This window comes from Canis aureus, chromosome 11, assembly GCF_053574225.1.
Source record: "Canis aureus isolate CA01 chromosome 11, VMU_Caureus_v.1.0, whole genome shotgun sequence".
NCBI classification, from domain to species: Eukaryota; Metazoa; Chordata; class Mammalia; order Carnivora; family Canidae; genus Canis; species Canis aureus.
In genome coordinates, this window is record NC_135621.1 from 32,617,534 (window position 1) to 32,638,093 (window position 20,560).

The 20,560-nt window shown below is 41.4% G+C and overlaps 1 long non-coding RNA gene across 2 annotated transcripts; it reads left to right on the forward strand.

The window, feature by feature from the left end:
- Window positions 1-2,836: 2,836 nt before the first annotated feature.
- LOC144323816 (uncharacterized) lies at window positions 2,837-7,792 on the forward strand. 2 transcript variants are annotated; one of them, XR_013389156.1, is made up of 4 exons: window positions 2,837-2,955; window positions 3,586-3,700; window positions 5,979-6,196; window positions 7,246-7,792. It is a non-coding gene; the product is annotated as an uncharacterized LOC144323816 (long non-coding RNA). The 2 variants fall into 2 exon arrangements; XR_013389155.1 differs by lacking the exon at window positions 3,586-3,700 and adding an exon at window positions 4,451-4,545 and having other exon boundaries at window positions 2,906-2,955.
- Window positions 7,793-20,560: the final 12,768 nt, after the last annotated feature.

The following is a 20,560-nucleotide window of genomic DNA, read 5'->3' on the forward strand; positions in this document are numbered from 1 at the left end:
CTTTGATAATGTAAGTCTTGACTAATAAATAACAAAAATCTTTCCATGGTACTTACTTGATAATCACAATGATCCTACAAGGTAGGCATGTCAGGTATTAAAAATCCTATTAAATCGAGAAAGAAAGCCTCAGAGAAAGCAGAATCCAGGCATACAACTGGATTTTAAAACCGTATCTGAATTCACATCCTTTGGAGTTTTCAATCGAATAAGCAATATTCTGCTCCTCAGGAGTCCTGTGTTCTTTTTTCCAACAGTCTATCCAGTTTCTGACTTTTCCCTTGGTTTTGTCCCTCAGCTCTAATCTGTACCCTCCCCTTGGGAAGCATTACAGAATTTAACTTCCCTCTTCATGGCCAGGTATTTTGGCTCCTCACTGTTTTAGGATAACTGTCCAGCCCTACCCAACGCTGCTGCAAGACCTGAGTCTATTCCTCTCTGCACCTGGCAGACGGTGTCTGCTCTGATGAGGTGTTTTGGCTGGCAGAGAGAGAGGTGGTGCATTCCATTTCCTCCAGGAGCTTCTGTTCAGAGATGAGTGGTAGAGATCAGAATTCTTGCTGGAGGCTGGAGACACAAGAGGGGATTGAGATTACAAAGGGGATATTCTCCATCTGGCAGGTCATGGGAGCCAGTTTTGGTCGTTATGGCTAGAGGAATAAGACAGGATTGTTTTCGTGAGAAACTATGTGAGACTGAGCAAAATCAAAACTGCTTTAGAGCCTCGTATTTTCATTCATTCAACAAATATTTAATAAGCAACTACTATGTGCCCCACACTGTTGATAGACACTGAAGATACATCAAGGAATGAAATAGTAAAGAACTCCTGATCTCATAAAGCTTACATTCTAGTTGGAGAAGCAGGCAATATACATATAAACAAAAATATGTATATTTTAGTCTTCTATGTTTCTATTTAGCTATTTTTATTTCTCTCAGCAATGTTTTGTAATTTCTCGTGTACAGATCTTGATTTTGTCATATTTAGTTCTAAGTATTTTGTGGTTTTTGCAGCTAGTAAAAATAGAATTTTTACATTTCATTTTCTAATTGTTTACTGCCAACATATACAACACAGTTGATTTTTTATATTAACCTTGTATCATGCAACCTCATTAAATTCACTTATTATTTCTAGTCATTGTTTTGTAGATTGCTTAGACTTTTCTATGTAAATAACCAAGACATCTGCAAGTAGAGACAGTTTTACTTTTTCCTTTCTGATCCTTATGCCTTTTCTTTATCTTGTCTTATGACAAAAGCTAAGATGTCTTGTGCACTATTAAAAAGTGTGGTGACAGTGGACATCCTTGCCTTATTCTTACTCTTGGGTGAAAGAATTCAATATTTCACTATTAATTATGATACTGTTTATAAATTCTTTATAGATGTCCTTTAACATACTGAAGAAGTTCCCTTTTATTCTTGGTTTGCAGATTTTATCATGACTAGGTATTGACTTTCGTCAGATGTGGTTTTGCACCATGTGGCTTTTCTTATTTATTCTGTTAATATTATTAACATATAAATATAATATTATGAATATTATATATGACATAGATAAGATATAATTATAACATACATAATATGTAATGTTATGAATTATATACAGATTTAATTAAAAAGTTTTAGTATAAATGCTGTAAAAATTAACAAGTTATACTCCACATATGAGTGAAATCATATGGTATTTGTCTTCTCTGACTTATTTCACTTAGCATAATATTTTCTAGCTCCACTCATGTTGTTGCAAATGGCAAGATTTCATTCTTTTTTATGGCTGAAAACTTTTCTATTGTTTATATATACTACCTCTTCTATATCTATTCATCATGTGGAATTAAACGAAACAAATGAACAAAGGAAACAGAACCAAAAAAAGATAGAGAAAAAGACAAACCAAGAAACAGACTCTTAACTACGTAGAACAAACTGATGGTTACCAGAGGAGAAGTGGGGAGGGGGGGATGGGTAAAGTAGGTGATGGGGATTCAGGAATACACTTGCTATGAGTAACGAATGTACAAAATGGTTGAATCACTATATTGTATGCCTGGAACTAACATAATGCACTATATTAACAATACTTGAATTAAGATTTTAAAATTTAATAAAAAATAAACAATTTAGAGAGACTAAGAGTAACAGGAAGACTGTTTCAAACAGTGGGCAAGGAAGGCCTATCTGAAGAGATCACTTTTGAATAAAGACAAAGAAAGTGGAAAAGCAAACTGAGCAAAAGGTTTGAGGAACTATCATCCCAGGCATCAAGTGGTAGAAGATGGATTTGAAGAGATAACCAGGGATTATTTATATCAGCCCTTGAACCCATTGTAAAGAGTTTGGAATTTTATTCTGAGTCCCCTGGGGAACCATTAGAAGGTTTTTAGCAAGAAAGCACCATGAATTGATTTATGGCTTTTAAAGATCCTTCCAGCCGTTGTGGAGAATTCGATGCAGGTGTCAAGAGTGGGTGGGGTGTCAGTCGGAACTGTTTTACCAGACTACCAGGGACACTGGCACCCTGGATTAGAATGGTAATGGATGAGGTGGTGAGAAGTGACCTGTCTGGGGTTTGTTATTGGATTGAATCCGGACTACGAAAAGTCAGGATTCAAGCTGGGTGCGTGGCGGTGCCACTTACTGATGGGACAGAAGAGGATTGGGAGATAGAATCAAGAGGCCTGCTATTGCCATGTAGACATTCACCTCTTTCAATGAATCCAAAATAAATAACTGGACATACAGTTCCGGAACTCAGGGAAGAGGTAAGAGTAGAGAAACAAAACTGGAAGCCTCAAGAATGTAGATGACACTTAATTCTATGCAGCAAGGTGAGTTCACAGAGGAAATGAGAATAAACAGAACTGTGTGCTGGGGGATTCCAACACATGTAGAATCAGGAAGAGGAGGAAAGGCCCACAATGGAAGTGGAGAAGGAGCAGCCAGTGGGTAAGAGAAAAACAGGAGGAGTGGGGTGGCTCAGAAGCCAAGAAAAGAAAGGGCTTTGTGGGAGAAAAGAAAGGTCCACTGTGTCCAGGGCTCCTAAGAGGCTAAGTGAGATAAAGATAAAAAATTGACCATGGACTTTCAGGAAGTCTTTGGTAACATAGAAAAGAACAGTCTCACTACAGTGAGTGGAGGGGAGAACCTAAATGAAGAAGGTTGAAAGACAGAGATTTATACTGGCTGGGTTGAGGGGCTTGGAGACAGCATGTATAGACAAAGTTTTTTTAAGTCTCACTTCAAAGAAGAGCAAAGAAATTACTTAGGCCTGAGATGGGAAATGAAGCCCAAGGATGGCTTGTTTAGTTTTGCTTAAACATCACAAGTATTTCCCACATGCTTATAAGCTGATGGGAATGCGTCATACAAAGGAAGAAGCTGTTGGTACAAGAAATAGATGGGATCATTGAAAAAGCAGCAGTTTGTCACTAATAGGACAGAATGAGGTCCAATCACAACCCCAGGGACTGGCCTGACCCAGGAACAGGACCAATTCCCCCACAGAGGGAAGGCAGGAAAAGGGAAAGCGATGAAGATTGATGGGTAGGTCGGGTAGATGCAGCTCTCTTCCTCCAGATTCCATCATTAATGGCAATGAAAGAAGAGATGGAGGCATCTGCTGAGTGATGAGGCTGGAGCAGAACTGGAAGTGTGGGGAGAGATGAGATATGATGACACAGTAGCCCTACAGGTAAGAGAGTAAGGGATCAGTGCAGTCCCACTGAACAGCCAGGCAGTGCCAAAGTCTACCTGTGACTGATCATAATTTGAAGTGAGGTCCATCAGCAGAGATGTGCATCCAGGTTCTGCTACTTGGGCTAAGAGGCAGAAGAAAGCTATGTTGGGGTCTACTGTGCTGGTTGGGCAGTGGAGACTCATAGAAGCTACTGATTGCAGAGGTGGACCATGTTATCTAGGCTGAGTTAAAAGAGAAGAGATAAAAGTAAAATGGTGTTAGGGTCAGTGGAGGTCTTAATGAGGTGAGAAAAGTCTGTTTGTGGAGAGGGGGTGGGGGCACTACTCACATAAACAAGCTGAAAAAGCAGAAACTGGTGGTCAAAGAGTAAGATGCTTAATCAAGAATTGGAAGATGGTTCAGCTATTGCCAATGACAACGTCAGGGGGAACTTCATGTGACAAGATGCTTGGAATTTGGTGGAGGAATAAAGTGAGAAGGGTATGGGAGTGCAGGTTAGAGGTCTGGATGTCAGATGGATGGACCTTTTAGCTAGATGTTGTCCTTGAAGACTTTGCACATTGTCCCTCGGATAGCCACATAGTTCACTGCCCATCACATACACTCTCTCCTAAGTCCTAGCATCACTGCTTCTCCCCCATTCCTGCACTTTATTTTTCTATCATATTTATGGCCAGTCAACATGTTTCATAGGTATTTATTGTTTGTTGCCAAGGTAAGGATCATATCTGCTTTGGTTCACAGCTGTAACTTCAGAATGGAGGGACAGTGGGTCTGAAAGAGACAATGAGAAGCCCCAAGGACATATTTCTTGTCCTCTAGCCTGGTAATCCTTGCAGGTGAGAATTACAACCAACACGAGAGGGCCACCACCCAGAAGGTGGTGTTCTCAGGGGAGTTTTAGCAATGAGAAGAGGGGGACACACAAAAAAGGGGGTGACAGGTATAGATGTTTTCTTTTTTCTTTTTTTGGAACACAGGAGGTAAGAGTGAAAGGGACCAGGAAATGAATGGGAAATTGGGTCAAGTTCGTGATGTGGAGGACAATGTGGGGTGTGTCCAAGGGACTGGCCAGAAAGGCTTGGGAGTGTTATGGGTACTGAGGTAACAAGGCATGGAACGCATAATGGGATCAGTGCTGAGGTCTTGGAGAAGGTGAGCTATTAATTTTCATTATGGGGTCCCTTTAGAGTTTAGCTTAGTCAATAGTTCGTTATGAGAAATAGATTGTAATGGTCTTGCCAAGCGCCCAGAGATTTCTGGTGGCCTCCTTACTCTGGTGGGTTACATCATGACATGTCTCTCCCACCTCTGCACAGAAGCTGACACCCAAGTCCTGGCAGTTTGGAAAGGACTGAGTGGCCCTGCCCTTCATGAGCCTTGGTATCCTCACAAGGGGCATGTGGAGCAGTGACAACTGTAGGGAACCTCCCAGCAGATTGCAATGTGGTAGAGCAGACTGATGGGAGCTGGAGCAGAAGAGGGTTTATCCCAATGGCCTACATTCCTGCATGAGAAGATATGGGCTGGAGAATTTCAGAGTCACTGTAATTTGGGCACGAGTGCAAAGTGACCCTATCCCATAAGCACAGGTGGAGGAAGCTAGTGGCCACATAAGTTACATGCCACAGTCTCCATATGTAGCCTCTTTGCCACACCTTTCCCTAACAACTCACTTCTTGCTCTGGCTCTTAAAAAAATTTTTTTAAAAGGTAAAATTTATGTTTTTAAAAAGCTTCCCTAGAGCAGAGGTGGTTCTTAAGCACTGACGTTTCAAAAGATAGGCCAGAAAGGCTTGGGAGTGTTAGAGTACTCAGTTTGTAGAGCTATCCAAAGTTGAGATGTCAACAGAGGAAGTTAGAAAGTGGAGAGCCCAGGCTGCCACTCAAGAGTTGAGCAAGTTTGGCACCAGGATGCCCAGAACAAGGAGCACCATTGACTAATTTGAACAAAGGCACCTTATGGGCAAATGGCAGTCCCGAATCAATGAACTTGAAAGCAAACCCCCAGAGCATATGTCCAAGAGAAAACAGAGTACTCTTCATCTGTATGAAGTGGGAAGGCATTGACCTCATTTATAGGATGAAGGATTCAGGTGAAAAGTGAAGAGAGATGCAGATATTTGAGTGGTTCCAAGGAGTCTCAGAGAACAGCCTTTCGAGCAAGTCTTCCTCAAAAAGGCAATGCATAATATTTTCAATATGTTTGCTTTATGTTTCCCTTCACTTTCCAGGGGTGAGGGTTCTAGTCTAATCGATCTTTTCATTCCCAGGACTTGGCCAAGACTGGACACTCAGAATATGCTCGCTGAGCAAAACTGGACGACATGTTGTATGTCATAATGTGAAGTTTCAGTTCTAAGGCAATCCTGAGCTCAAAATCTTATTTTTTTTCAAAATTTTAATATTATAAACTCAGAATGGGTACTAGAAATAACTAATTTTTATTGAGAGAGCCATATGATTTAATCCCCACAGCATAGTCTACGAGGTAGGTACTGTTAGTACTTCCCTTTTATAAAGAAGGAGAAGGGGGAGGTGGGGGAGGAGGAGAAGGAGAAGAGGAAGAGATACACATAGTATTTAGTATGTGACAAGCCCTGCCCTAAGCACTTTTACTTATAATAACTAATTAAATCCTGCTAATAAAACTTTGGGGTGCCTACTATCATCATCCTCATGTTACTGACAGCAAAACTAAGTTGCAGTAACACATTTAGTAGTTAGCAGAACCTGGAAACCTCCCTGACTCCAGGATCCATGAGATTAACCAAAGTTATCCCCAAATAAATCCTCAAATTCCCCACCCAAAATAATAAACATCCCAGGATCTTCCAAAACATCTATATTGATCTTGTCCAAAAATCATTACCATTCTGAACTCTGAGTCCAAAAGATTGTCTTCTTAGGAGAGAAGAGGGTAATAAGCAATAGGAACACGCATTAATGGGAGAAAAAAAATCAAGAGTTTTAGAACTGTTATTTCAAAGCCTGACAGCACCCTTTCAAGGATCCGTGTGCCACCCTCACAGTAAGTGGCTCAAGTATAGATTTCCCATTTGGTCATTAACACCCATTATCTCATTCCCCCCACAGACGCGCCAAATTTACTTTTAACTGCTCTCAGCACTGAGACAGGGGGGCAGGATAATGAGTCTCCACAATGTATAATTATTATAAATGAGCAGAGATAAACTACACCTGTCAAAATAAATGATCGGCATCTTAAAACTGCTGGTTTCTCCATTCACTGTTTTGTAAACTTGAGTTAGCCGTCCTTGCTAATTTTTCCTGCTGCTGTTCCTATGATTTTATTTTTTATTTTTCTGATTTAAGCCCCTAGAGTTAGCTCAGAAGGTGTTCGTCACCTGCAAATTCTTCTGAGGATAAGAGAAAAGCTTGAAGTAAATTGTTCTGCAGGGAATGAATTACTATACAACTAGAGCTCCCTGAAAAGATGTCAGACATGGGCTGGCTCATTGTGACTCTATCAACGTTCAGCCCTTCAATAATACCCCAATTTCGTTCTTTTTTCCTAAGGTTTCTGCCAAAGTGACAAAAAGACAATGGCAACACAGCATAGAAGTCAAGCTAATTTTAAGTATAACTATATTTAAGGAATGTTCAGCCGACAGTATTTGGGATGCAGAAATACTTATTTCCATAATCTCTGAAGTTCAAATCCAACTAACAAAACTACTGACTCGTCTACACTGGTGTAAAATAACTGTCCATGTGGTTTTTAATGATTGTATACTTGCGTCTTTCTCTTGCAAAATATTTTCCTTACTATCTTGGGTGTATTAGGATTCTCAGAATGTGAGTAACAGAAATAAGGAAGGGACCTTTAGTAGAAGGACAATGAGGTCACTCAGCAAATCAGAGAGAACTGAACAATTGGACAGGAAGCAGGGCAACTCAGAGCATTTCAGGAACAGAGACACAGTACTTCCCAGGGAGACTGAATCAGATTCATTCTAGCACCACGCATTCCTTTGAGAGAAGATCTCATTGACCTCGATAGAGCCATGTGTCCAACTGCAAAGGTAAATGAGCAGGATACGGTGAGAAGTGAGCCTATAACCAGAAGAAGGGAAAATAAAAACAAAAATAAAAGCAAATGGAGTTCCTACCCTGTTTGTTTTGTTACTCCATACAGGAAATGCTTTCCAGGATTAATTCTGGAAATTAGTTCCAACACATTCTGGTTGGTCCAAGATACAAATCTGTTTCCTTTGAGTTCTAAGGTGACAAGAAGCTAGCTCTAAGAAACAAAGGGCCTGTGGTGGTCAGTACATGAAGTTTTTCCAATGACTCTGAGTCCACAGAGATGCTCTCTGTTGGACAGGTCTGGAGATTCAGAGTGTCTGGAGAATAAAGACTGGGTAGCTGGTCTCAATTTACCAAACACCCATAAAATTTTTTTTAAAGATTTTATTTATTTTTTCATGAAAGAGAGAGAAAGAGGCAGAGACACAGGCAGAGGGAGAAGCAGGCTCCCTGCTGGGAGCCTGATATGGGATTCGATGCCATGACCCTAAGATCAAGCCCCGAGCTGAATGCAGATGCTCAACCACTGAGTCACCCAGGCATCCCCACCCATAAAACTTTTAAAAAATATCTCTCACACACCCTCAATCCACTGCTGATCCTGTGGTTGGCTTTACCTTGGGGATGAATACACCCAAGGATGAGATTCAAAACCTAGAATAACCTGTGTGGCACAGCCTTCCCTTCCCCCCAGAACAGATCCCGACCTGCTGTGCCAGGAATTACTTCTTCAGTTGCTGGATCATGGGAGGTCCAGGGGATATATCCCAGCACCAACCAGAAGCTTGCCCTTCATCCCTGGTGAGGGTCACCCCAGCCTTAGGGACCCTGCCTTCTTGCCCATGGCTGCAGCCTCTTGAGGTACACCTGCAACCTATGTCTCAGAAGCCCTCTGGGAGCTGTAGTCAGAGACTTGGCATCAAGCCATTTTGCTGTACATCTGAATCTGAGTTTCTTCTGTTGACTATCTGGGTTCTAGTCCTATTCTTAAGCTATAGTCCCCATGGAGCATCCTGATATTGAATACAACAGCCACCCTTTGTCCCTGTAACCAGCTTCTATTCCAATAATATGCCAGCTATTGCACTTCCAACCTATGACTGGAGCATAGCCTGTTATGCACCATGTCCCTTGCCATTCATCTATTTGTCTGTTCACAAACATTCCCTGGGGATGCTGAGATGAATTAAACCCTTGTCTTTGAAGAACAAACAACTCTACTCTTGAGCCCCACTTTGTGCCAGGGCATTGACTACCAGCCATGGACCTCCTAGAAAGCAACAGCCTGCTTGGACATGTGTTAGGCCATAGTTAGGGGTGCCTGGGTAGCTCAGTCAGTTAAGCATCTGACTTTTGATTTGGGCTCAGGTTGTGATCTTAGGGTCATGGGATTGAGCCCCATGTTATACTCAGTATAGAGGCTGCTTGAGATTCTCCCTCTCTCTGTGCCTTCTAAATAAATAAATAAATAAATAAATAAATAAATAAATAAAATTTAAAAATCTTTTAAAAAACAAAAATTACGGAAGCTACACACCACCCATTTGTTGAAAAATCTGAGTACTGGTCACTGTGGGTAGAGAACTTGGATATTAGGACCAGTCCTTCCTTCAGCATCAGGAGATGCTCCATTCCCACCCTACCCCCTGGCTCAAATGAAATTAATTTAGCTCTCTGAGCCACCTCTCACCTTCTTTGGTCTTATGAAATAACCAGGAACATCTAGCCACACCCCCACATATAGCACCCTGAACTCTCCCTAAATTCGTGCTCCATCATCATCATGGGGTTTCTTGTGTTTTCCCTGTTCCTTGGGAACTTCAAGGCTAAGGGTTGTATTAGTCTGTACAAAATGTGCATGTTCAGCTTTCCCCAAAGACTGCTTTAATATAAAAAGTATGATATTAGCTTAGAGATGTCACCATAAAAAAACCATCACCCAAAATAGGTTATTAATTCAGAAATGCCTGATTTTGAGATGTCCTACTTTGTTACCCTAAATTTCAGACTTTGCTACGTCCATGTCTGGCTGCTAGAAAGCTGTCATAGTGTTGGCAGAATACAGAAAATTGGGAGAATTGGCCAAAATGTTTTTGAGGATATATTTATTTGTCATTCAGAGAGAAGGTAACCCCCAACAGGCAACATGTCATTTGTGGGTATCAGGCAAATTTTTGGTTTAATTCCAAAGGCATCCAGGACATATAACTGAGCAGCCATCAGAATGTCCTTTTCCTTTGGTTCTGTAGTGAAGGGAAACCTGGAAAGGTGAGTGAGCAACGTTGGGTTGGATGCATCTTATCAATGCATCTAATTAGTGTGCTAAGATGTGAAGAAAAAGCATTTGTAGGAGCAAGTGGCCATTTGTATTCAGTCCTGCAAAGGCCCATCTCCCTGATTCATCAATCTGGACCTTCTACACCCAGTGTCACCTGGTTCTGCCTCACCCTACCCTCCAGGTGCATTCAAACTCAATCCCCCAGGTTTCCAACCCCATCACTCTTTTTCCTGTGGATGGCCATGGTTCATCTCTAAGGCCTACTGTTCATCCCTCTTTTCAAACTATGACCTTCACTGACACTCAGAAGCCATCTCCAGGTACTTTGCCTCTGGATTCTCGGGGTGACTACTTTTCCCAATTCATTTTGGCCACTGGTCCCTAGAATGGTGCTTCCATAAAAAGAATTGATAGTCAAGCATAGTTGTTCTCTAAAATAAGCTAACATTTATCTTTCCCATAAAGACTGGCAATGGCATCAAGCCATTCCCTTCAAAAGAAGCTGTGAAATCTATTGCCTTTGTTTCTATCTGAGATTTCATGAGGTTTTGTGCAACACAACAACAACAACAATAGCAAAAACCTGATTTGCTGCCGAAGTGGTGAATTTGGAAGGTACGTGGACATTGTGGCTTACCTTTGGTTAGAGCAGCAGGGCCTCCCAGCTGGGTCTTTTGGCCCAGTTCTTGGCTGTTGAAGCCAGCTCTACAAAAAATCCTTGCTGCTTTTGGCTATTTGGTACATTGTAATAATTAGTTGGCAGTTCGTGTGATTGGTAATGGAGCTTTTAAAACAGATTTTTCCCCCATCCCCTTGTAAAAAATTCAGGGCTTAATTGTTCTTTCAGAGCACTATTGGAAGAATTGGGGTCGGGTGTGAAACTCAAAACAAGACTGTTGCCTGTGAGAGAGCTTTTCTGAAAACATTCCATAGTGCACCTGCTTGCTGGGGAATGGAATTTTAGGGGAAGAATGTTTGAAAAGGAAAAGTGACTCCTAGAGTGCTCCTGGACTTAGCTGTTTATAAAAGCAAAGAAGCAAAAGTGGCTTTCAGTTACTTCTTTAGGAAATGTAAACATGATAGGGGCGCCTGGGTGGCTCAGTCGGTTAAACATCTGCCTTCAGCTCAGGTCATGACTCCGGGGACCCCGGGAATGAGCCCCACGTTGGGCTCCCTGCTCAGCGGGGAGCCTGCTTCTCCTTCTCCTGCTTCCCCGCCCCTGCTTGTGTGCTCTTTGTCTTTCTCTGTCAAATAAATATAAAATCTTAAAAAAAAATGTAAACATGATATACCCCAGTCTCACTATGTAAAGCTCTATCAAAGTATGTTTTAGTAGCAAGAACTCTGGACTCTGAATTCTAGACCTGACTGCCCCCAAGACATCATGTGACACAGAATGCATATTCGTTCACTTATTTACAGTCATTTATTGAGTACCTACTATGTGTCAGAATTCTTTGGTAAGTACAGTAGACCCCATCTCTGCTGTTAAGAGGTCATATGAACTAAGAATTGGATCCAGCAAGATGGAGACCAATGGTGACCTTAGCAAGAGATATTTTCTATGAAGTAATAGCATCAGAAGCTTTACTGGAAGGCAGGAGGGGACAATGCTGAAGAGTGACTGTTGGGACATGAGTTGTAGATAGCAAGGACCGATACACATTTCCAAATTTTCAAGAAGGCAAACCTTTCTGAATTGCTGACTTTTAGAGAAGAGATGTGAAGTGCAGGCCAGTCCCCCTCCCCCAGATACAGCAAATGGATAAGGACAAAATTAACTGCTTGTCGGGAAATTTTTCTCAATGGAGTTTAAGTTCAGGATGATTTAGACTCCACTGTCCTGGAGCAGAATGATTATCATCTTAGTGAAACTTCACCAAAGATTTACCCTCCATTGTCTATTTGTACTCAGGTACCACTGATTGTCTGCAGTGGATTTTGGCAACTACAATGCTCACAATGTGGGCCCTTAAAACACAATTGTGCTTGGAGTAGATGCTCCAAGGGCTGAGGATCAGCAGTTTTAACATTTTGTGGATGTTGGGCTAGTGTTGGGAAAAATCTTATGAATAGTATTGATAAAATCCTCCCTTGACTCTCAAGCTACTGCTCTAGTTCTCTCTCTTTTAACAGCAAAACTTCTCAAACACAAGATATAAAGCACCTAGAACAGTACTTGGAACATAGCAGACATTTGTTGTTAGTATTTTGTCCCCCAGAACTTAATCCCCCTGCTTCTCTAGTTAAGACTTCAGTGATGGGTGTTCACATTATCACAAGTAATTTTGAATGCTAGACAGGTGTTTACAGAAAGCTAATAAACAGAAATATTTTTTTAAAGATTTTATTTATTTATTTGAGAGAGAGAAAGAGAGCTCACTAGCAGGGGTAGGGAACAGAGGGGGAGGGAAAAGCAGATTCCCCCCTAAGGAGGGAGCCCCAGGCAGGGCTCCATCTCAAGACCCTGAGGTCATGACCTGAGTCATGACCTGAGCTGAGCCAAAGCCAGACGCTTAACCAACTGAGCCATCCAGGTGCCCCTAAACAGAAACACTCTTATACATAGTAGAATTTGAAAAACTATTAAATTGATCATTACAACTCAGTTTTGCTAGAAGGGGGGGGGGGGCATGAGTGAAAGGCTCTTGAGAGACATGTGTTGGGATACATTCAGCTTCAAGTAACAGATAACATTGACTAACCAATCTAAACAATGAGGACATTTAAAAATTTCAAGTGCAAGGATTCTGAGACAAGGTGGCTTCTGAATTAATTCAAGGTTCACTGACATTAAGGATCCATATTTCTTCTAATTTTCAACTATACCGTGGTGCTAGCTTTGTCCATGGTGAGATTGTGGCCTTAGGATGTGCTGCTGCCATTCTGAGCCTTACATGCAAACACAGCAATGTTCCAAGGAAGGAAAGGGATCACTTCTTCCTCTTTTTGTCAGTAAGAAGCCCCCATCCCAAACCTTCAGCATATCCCTCATATCTCATTGGCCAGAACTGCTTTAAGTCATACCCCTAAATCAATTTCTGGCAAGAGGACCATGCCTCAACGGTAGATGTAGACTAATTCGGATCTGCCCCCACAGTTGCCGCTTTGCCTGCAAGGATGAAGGGAGAATGACTCTAGCAGTAGGCTCTGCATGCCTTGAAATTCCTGCACCACCAGCTTTGAGACGTTTGCAGAATGGCTACTTTGCTTTAGAGAATCCAAGAATAATCCAACCTCCTGAGATTCCTTTTGGGAGAAAGATACACAGAGTAGCCTAGGAGTGTTTTATAAATAAATATTTAACAAAAAGCTGGTGTTCTGGGCCGGGGTGATAAGGGAGCAGGCTTGGAAATGCTGCCTCAGGCGATTTCCTGCTGGACAAGCCTTTATGGCCAGTGACCAAAAACTTTCCATGGACAATGGACACTCCAAACTTTCCATAAGACCCCCTGGCTAGAAGAATCAGTTCCACTACAAATTTAGTGAGGTCAGACAATATGATATTGTGATTTATAAAAAGAAATATGGTCTTTTTCCAGTTTCTAGCACAGAGCTCCTAAAACTCTTGGAATTTCCTTAGAAATGAGTGAGATAAAAAAGTGTCTTTTGTTATGTTAATGACATGACTTTTGGGCCTAACCTAAGGATGAGGCTGGTTGCCAAGAGAACCAACCATGTGGTTAGAGGGTTGTAACTTTCAGAGGGATCTCCTATCCTCCCCCCCAGGGCTCCCAACTTCCAGGGAGGGCATAGGAGCTGCCGATTGAATCTACAGCCAAAGGCCAATCATTTAACCAATCATGACGATGTAATTGATGTAGGAATGAGTTAGGGGCAGATGGGGCTAGGCAGGGAAAGATAAAGGAAAAGCCCAGAGTCAGGCTCCCATAAATCTGGGGGCTCCCATAAATCTCAAAGACTCCAAATGGTCCAGAGTCAGGCTTCTACCCATCCCAAGGAAACAGAGATAAGACAGTAAAAATGGAAAAAAATAAATAGATCAGGCTCCCTAGATCCAAAGTGTTACGGAGTATCCCCCTTTGGTGATTACCAGACAATCACAGAGATTCACCAGACCCCCAAACAGCCATATGTCAATCACTTGAGACAGCACAAAGAAATCTCAAGGCCTTGGGCTCCCTGGTTAGGTTCCCAATAAAAGGCCAGCCAAAAAGCCCTCAGTGGCAACCCTGTTGGGACCATCTCACTTCTGAGAGCTTTTTCTGTATCTTTACTTAATAAACTTTTATCCCTTTCCTCACTTTCCTGTGTTGGCAAGATTCATTCTTCAACTCGGTGAGATAAGAACCAAGCTCTCCCATGTTATAATGAAGCCTTCACTAAAACCCAAAAGGTCCGTGTTGGGAGAGCTTCAGATTTGGTAAAGAAGTGGAGATGTGGGGGAAAGTGGTATGATCAGAGAACATGGAAGCTCTGAGTCCTTTCCCCACACCTTGTCTTATGTATCTCTTCCACCTGGCTGTTCCTAAATTGTATCTCTTCACAGTAAACCAGTGATGTAGTAAGTAAAATGTTTCTCTGAGTTCTGTGAGCCAGTCTAGAAAAATTAATCAAACAAGGAGGGGCGCCTGGGTGGCTCAGTTGGTTGGGCTTTTGACTCTTGGTTTCAGCTCAGGTCATGATCTTAGGATCATGAGATTGAGCCCTATGTGGGGCTCTGTGCTAGGCATGGAGTCTGCTTGGGATTCACTCTCTGCTCACCTCCCCCCCACCCCAACCCTGTGTTTGCTTTCTCTCTCAAATAAATACAAATAAAATCTAAAACAAAACAAAACAAAACACACACACACACACACACACAAGGAGGAGGTTATGGGGACCTCTAATATCTATCTTCTGTTCAGAAGCAGAGGTGACAATCTGGGCTTGCAAATGGCATCTGAAGTGGTTGGGGGGAGGGCAGTGGTGTAGGAATGAGCCCTTCACCTCCAAGATTTGATGTTGTCTCTGGATAGATAGTGTTGTAATTGAATTGAAATCTCAGATGCCTCAAGTACCACCCTCCTCCACTCCACCTCCACAACTGAAATTGGGTGTAGGAACCCAAAGTAGAGAGTGAAACCATTAAGTCTTTCATGAAAATAAACCCCAAATAAATGAAACTTTTACCAAAAACTGGGTTTGCCTTTTGGTGGGTGTCCAGCCAAAAGACACAACCAAGCCAAAGAGTAGGAATAGAAGGGTTTCACTTGCAAAAAGTGAAAGACAGGGCTATGTCCCAGAGCAGTGTTTCCTTGAACAACAAAACTGGGAAAATTTGAAGCTAAGAGTGCACACATATTCACAAAGGGGCTTGTGCAATGGGGCATTCAACATGGAATTGGGGCAAAAGTCGTCTTAAGGAGACAGATTCCAGGTCTCACTTGATCGAAGTCACCGGGACTGGCAAGAGTGAGTATCATCGGTTCTCTGGCTCCAATTGGCCCTCTATTTGATTGTTCAAAGGGGTTTAAATTCCTGCAAAGATAACTCAAGAATATGCATTGTCAGGCCAATCTTTACTTTTGAACCAGGACTGGGAGTTTTATCACTGATTTATTGTTCCCTATATGATTAGGGTAACTCTTGCCCCCCAATAGTGGCTATTCTTATATTCTTTTGTTCCCTTAAAATCATTAACCACTAGATCTAGTCTTCTGCAATTTCATCATATCCCAGGAAGTTCTGTGAGGAATGTGCTCTGGGCAAGTAGTGCCATCAGGCAAAAGATCACAAGATGGCAGGGTGGTGGTGGGGGCTCCAATGACTTTTCTTATGTCAAGAAAGTTGTCTCTTCCTTCTTTTTCCGGGAATCCCTAGCTCTTTCTGCTTGCACAATCACTACAACAATAAGGGCACTGACATTTTTTCTCCCTAACTGATTCCCCAAGAAATGGAGTGGTAAGAGGTTGCCTGGGAAAGGAAGCAGGTCAAGTCAAGGTTTTTCCAAGATCCAGAAAAGACCAGAGGAGAGAATTGGAGAGCTAGAGATATAGCTGAAAATCTGCATCATGCTTTAAAAAACCAAGAAAGAAGGAATTTCCTGCCCAGAGCAATTCTGTATTGTACAATAGTAGCATGTCTGTTGCCAGCTAGACTATATAGTTTTTTTTCTTTCTTTCTTTTTTTTTTTTTTTTTTTAGGGAACTTATAACCATGTTAGGCATTTGGATCAACATTGATTTTTTTCTGTGAATCATCACTGAAGTTTTCAAGTCAGGTTTTGTTCACATAATGTAAGCAACATCTCTCCCTTAATGATTTTTATATACTTTTAGACTAATCACTACTCTTCTGAGTTAGTTTTCATAAATTAACGAGTTAAGTACGCTTAAATCTTTAACATAGAAAATAAAATGTCATGTGAATTTAAAAAATATTATTCTTTTTTTATAAATTTATTTTTTATTGGTGTTCAATAAAAAATATTCTTTAGAGTTTTAATGGAAATGACAAAAAAAATTTTTTTTAATGACTTTTAAAATTTTAAGTAGAATATCTGGATGTTAAAGCTATAGGTAGATCAGTTTACACCATCCAGCCAAAAATCTGTAGTCAAAATATCAATAATATCAGTAGCAATTTCTGAGTAGTCCTGAAACCTTACGTTTCACTAGAAAGAATAACCACGTAATTTTGTTAATATCACACACTGACAGAGAGGAGCAAGAAAGCTTCTAGAGAGAAACCACCAGAATTACTAAGTAGGTGAAGGGATTATTCCAGAACAGACTAAATGTAAATTGTACTCTAGCGAAAGAGCCTTAGAGGACTTTTGATTATCAATTAATTAAATCATAAAGGTTGTTAACGAAGACAATAGTCACTACCATTTACTGGTCATCTGGTGTGTACCAAGCATCCTGCTGTGAGCACCTACACTAGGCCGGGCTTAGGCTCCATTTCTGGTTAATATAAGCAGAAATGGACATTTTGGGAAGGAACTCAGGTGATCTATCATGGTGTCCAGAAGGCTAATGAGACAGGGAAACTGAAGGGAGCCCATTTTAGAGAAGCTCCCTCTCTGCTGTTTCTCTGCTATGCCCTACTGACTTATGTTCTATATTTCCCCTCGCGTCTGAGTTAACCAAAGAAGCTATGTTTCCACTCCAAGGGGAATGCAAGAAAGTTAATCATTCTCCAAGTTTCATCCTAGGCCCCCATATACCTGTTAATATCTACAAAGAATTGGATCCTCAGTATGTTTCACGACATTAGCTTCAAACCTTGGTCAACACTGACATCAATACCCCCTAGCTTTGGTGATTTATGGAATATTACTTATGTTCACCTGACACTCATCTTTGATGGGATCCTATCCTAGATTCAAGCACCCTGGGCTCCTTTCCAATAGAAGACTGTAACCTCAAGTAAGGGGAAAGACTCACTTTTCTGAGTCTCCCAGACATTCTGTCCATTACTTATGCTCTTCAATAAACTCTGCTCTCACTTCCTCTCAGCTGGTATTTGATTTCTACCAGGCAGGAAGCCAAGGACCCCTGTGGCTCTTCCTGTGGAATCCCCCTCTGGGTCCTCCTTACTTCACTGGTGAACTGAAACTAAAAAGTGGCAGCAGGAGGCAGGGGTGTTGTCTGGCTGGCTCAGCTGGAAGAGCATGCAACTCTTGATTTTGGGGTTTGACCCCCTTGTTGGTTGTAGAGATTACTTGATAGATAGATAGATAGATAGATAGATAGATAGATAGATAGATAGATAGATAAATTTTAAAAAAGTCCAAAACCAAACCAAAGACTGGAAGAAACAAAAGGGGACTAAGGAGCTGAGATGACAGGACATATTTCAGGTGAGTCCAATGGATTCAGCAGTTTATAATTGGTCAAGCTGGATCAAGTGGCCACATCTTAGCTGTCAGAGGGAAGGAACACCTGCTCCTATCAATTTCCTTATTGATAGGGGGTGGGGCCATATCCAAGCAAGGATCTTACAGTGGGGAATTTCACCTAATAGGGATATTTAGGTACTGGGCAACCACAAAGATAAGAGTTCCTTTTTAAAAAAAATTTTTTTAAAATTTATTTATTCCTGAGAGATACAGAGAGAGAAAGAGGCAGAGACACAGGCAGAGGGAGAAGCAAGCTCCATGCAGGGAGCCTGACACGGGACTCAATCCTGGGACTCCAGGATCACGCCCGGGCAGAAGGAAAGCAGGCGCTAAACACTGAGCCACCCAGGGATCCCCTAAGATAAGAGTTCCTTGAAGTCTGCGCCTTCAAGCACCCAATAGCCTCATAACACTTCATCTGATATTAAAAAAATAAAATTCTGTTTCCCATCAAAATAGTATCAACTAATCCCTCATACAACTGAAAATGGTCTATGAACTACTCAAAGCCCCATTCATGGTAATGCAGCTCCCTCACTATCCTACAGGACCACCCACGAGTCACCACAATGGTACGTTAAAATAGAAAGAAGCTCAATTCGAAGTCTTTGCCCTGCCAAGCCAGCAAACCAAGGCTTAATTACAGTTTCAGCTTATCCCAGGAATGTGAGCTTTTAACTGTCAACCGGAAATTTCCAGATTGGCCCTAGCGAGGTCATCTGCATGATAAAAACTCTGCCTTTGCTTCCTCTCCAAAAAAAAAAAAAAAAAAAAAAAAGGCCTGACCTGAAGCAATCTCCTTTTTTTTTTTTGCTAATAATGTCCTTGCCCCCCTATAAAAACTTGCCTATAAAAACCTTCCATTTTGTACAGCTCTAAGGAGCATCTCGTTACCTGCTATCTGTGGTGCAGCTGGCCTCATGGATTGCCTAATAAAGCCAATTAGACCTTCAGATTTACTCAGTTATATTTTGTTTTTGTGCAGGTACCTTCCTGGCTATGCACACAAAGCAAACCTGCTGTCTGCCAAACTCAAATTGTTTCCTCTATCACGAAAATCTCATGACTTCATAAATCTGAGGCTTAGATGAGCAGCAAAATAAAAAAGGCAAGTATCCTTGGAGGTTGGGCAGTGTTAACTGTAATTGATTCGTACCTTCAAGACCATTTGGGGGCTTGTCTGTGTGTGCGTGTGCGCGCACGCGCACACAAGCATTTCAGCCAACCAACCAAGCCATTGATTAGAACTAATCCCACTTGTTTGAGTTTACACACTGAATTCAGAATCTCCTGCATGTAAACCCATATCAAAATTATTTTGTGACTCCTCCTTTCCCCCTCAAGGCTTAAGTTTTATTTATTTATTTTTTTATTTATTTATTTTTTTTTTTTAAGGCTTAAGTTTTAAATTGGACTTCCAGCTCAAGGAATACTGGGACCTGAGTAGTCCTAGGTATGGAGACTGCATAGAAGTATCCATCAAACTTGGGGGGGTGGGCTGCTTTTTCTGGGGTTTAGTGGGAGAATTACTGAGGGTTCGGAGCTCCCAGTGCTCTAAATTCCCTCCCATAGCCCCCTTCTAACTCTTGGGGGCCCACTCTTCACAGTAACCTACCTTGTACAAAAGACTTGGGGATGCTGTGAATTCAACAAACACTGCTTTGGTAATCCACAGGATCAAAGTCGGAGCTTGGTTTTCAGCTGCAATTGATAAGAGATTACTTAGCTGCACTCATTGAAAGTCCCCGATTTCTGAGTTTTGAGCCAAAACGGGAAGATTTGAGGAGGTAATTGTTTCTTCACATGACCTCCCCTCGTCCATGCATCCCTTATGCTTTTGTAAAGACAAAATTTGACGTGTTCCTATAATAATTGTTAAACATTTCTTTCTGGCCTTTTCCTCTTCCATATCTTTAGCTTTAAGCTTCTTGGCCCATTTCCCCCCCACCCTCACTGCTAACTGATGTAATTTCATTGCTTAGCTTGAAACCGCAGGCCCTTCTAACCTCTGATGAAAGAAATCTCAAGAAAAATAAGGAGATAAATGTTCACCTTTTTTGCTTCAGCTGTAGAAAAGCGGATAGGATTTTGTACAATGATGCTGTATGTGCAAATATATTTTCTTAACAAAGGAGTCTTTATAAAACTCAGACTTGAGATGGCTTCTGCAGGCTGGGTGTTACCTTTCACTTCTAAAGAAGCCGGAATTGTCTTTGTCACTTTAATTATTTGCTGCCTGAATAGAATATATAGCATCTAATCTTATAAAGGCTACAAATACTTGTGAAGTTTCTTTGATAAACCAGAAGAGGTACTGATACTTCTCTCTTTATCCTACATGCATGGATGCGAAAAAAAATTAATAAATAAAACTTTTGACTCTGTTGGAGTTCTTATTTAAACAACATTTCCAGACTATTTCAATAAAAGAGTTTCATTGTCCCGTAGCAGTGAACACTCACTAGTCCTTCAGTGGGCACTGCACTGATGGAATTAATTCTATGACTAATTGATATGGTAACATCTGAACATAAATATGTTTGGTCCACACCCCTTTTCTGGCACAGAGCTCCTAAAACCCCTGGAATTTCCTAAGCAAGGAGAGAGGTACAGGTGTCTTTTGTTATGTTAATAGGCAACTTTTGGACACCTAAAGATGGGGCTGGTTGCCCAGAGAACCC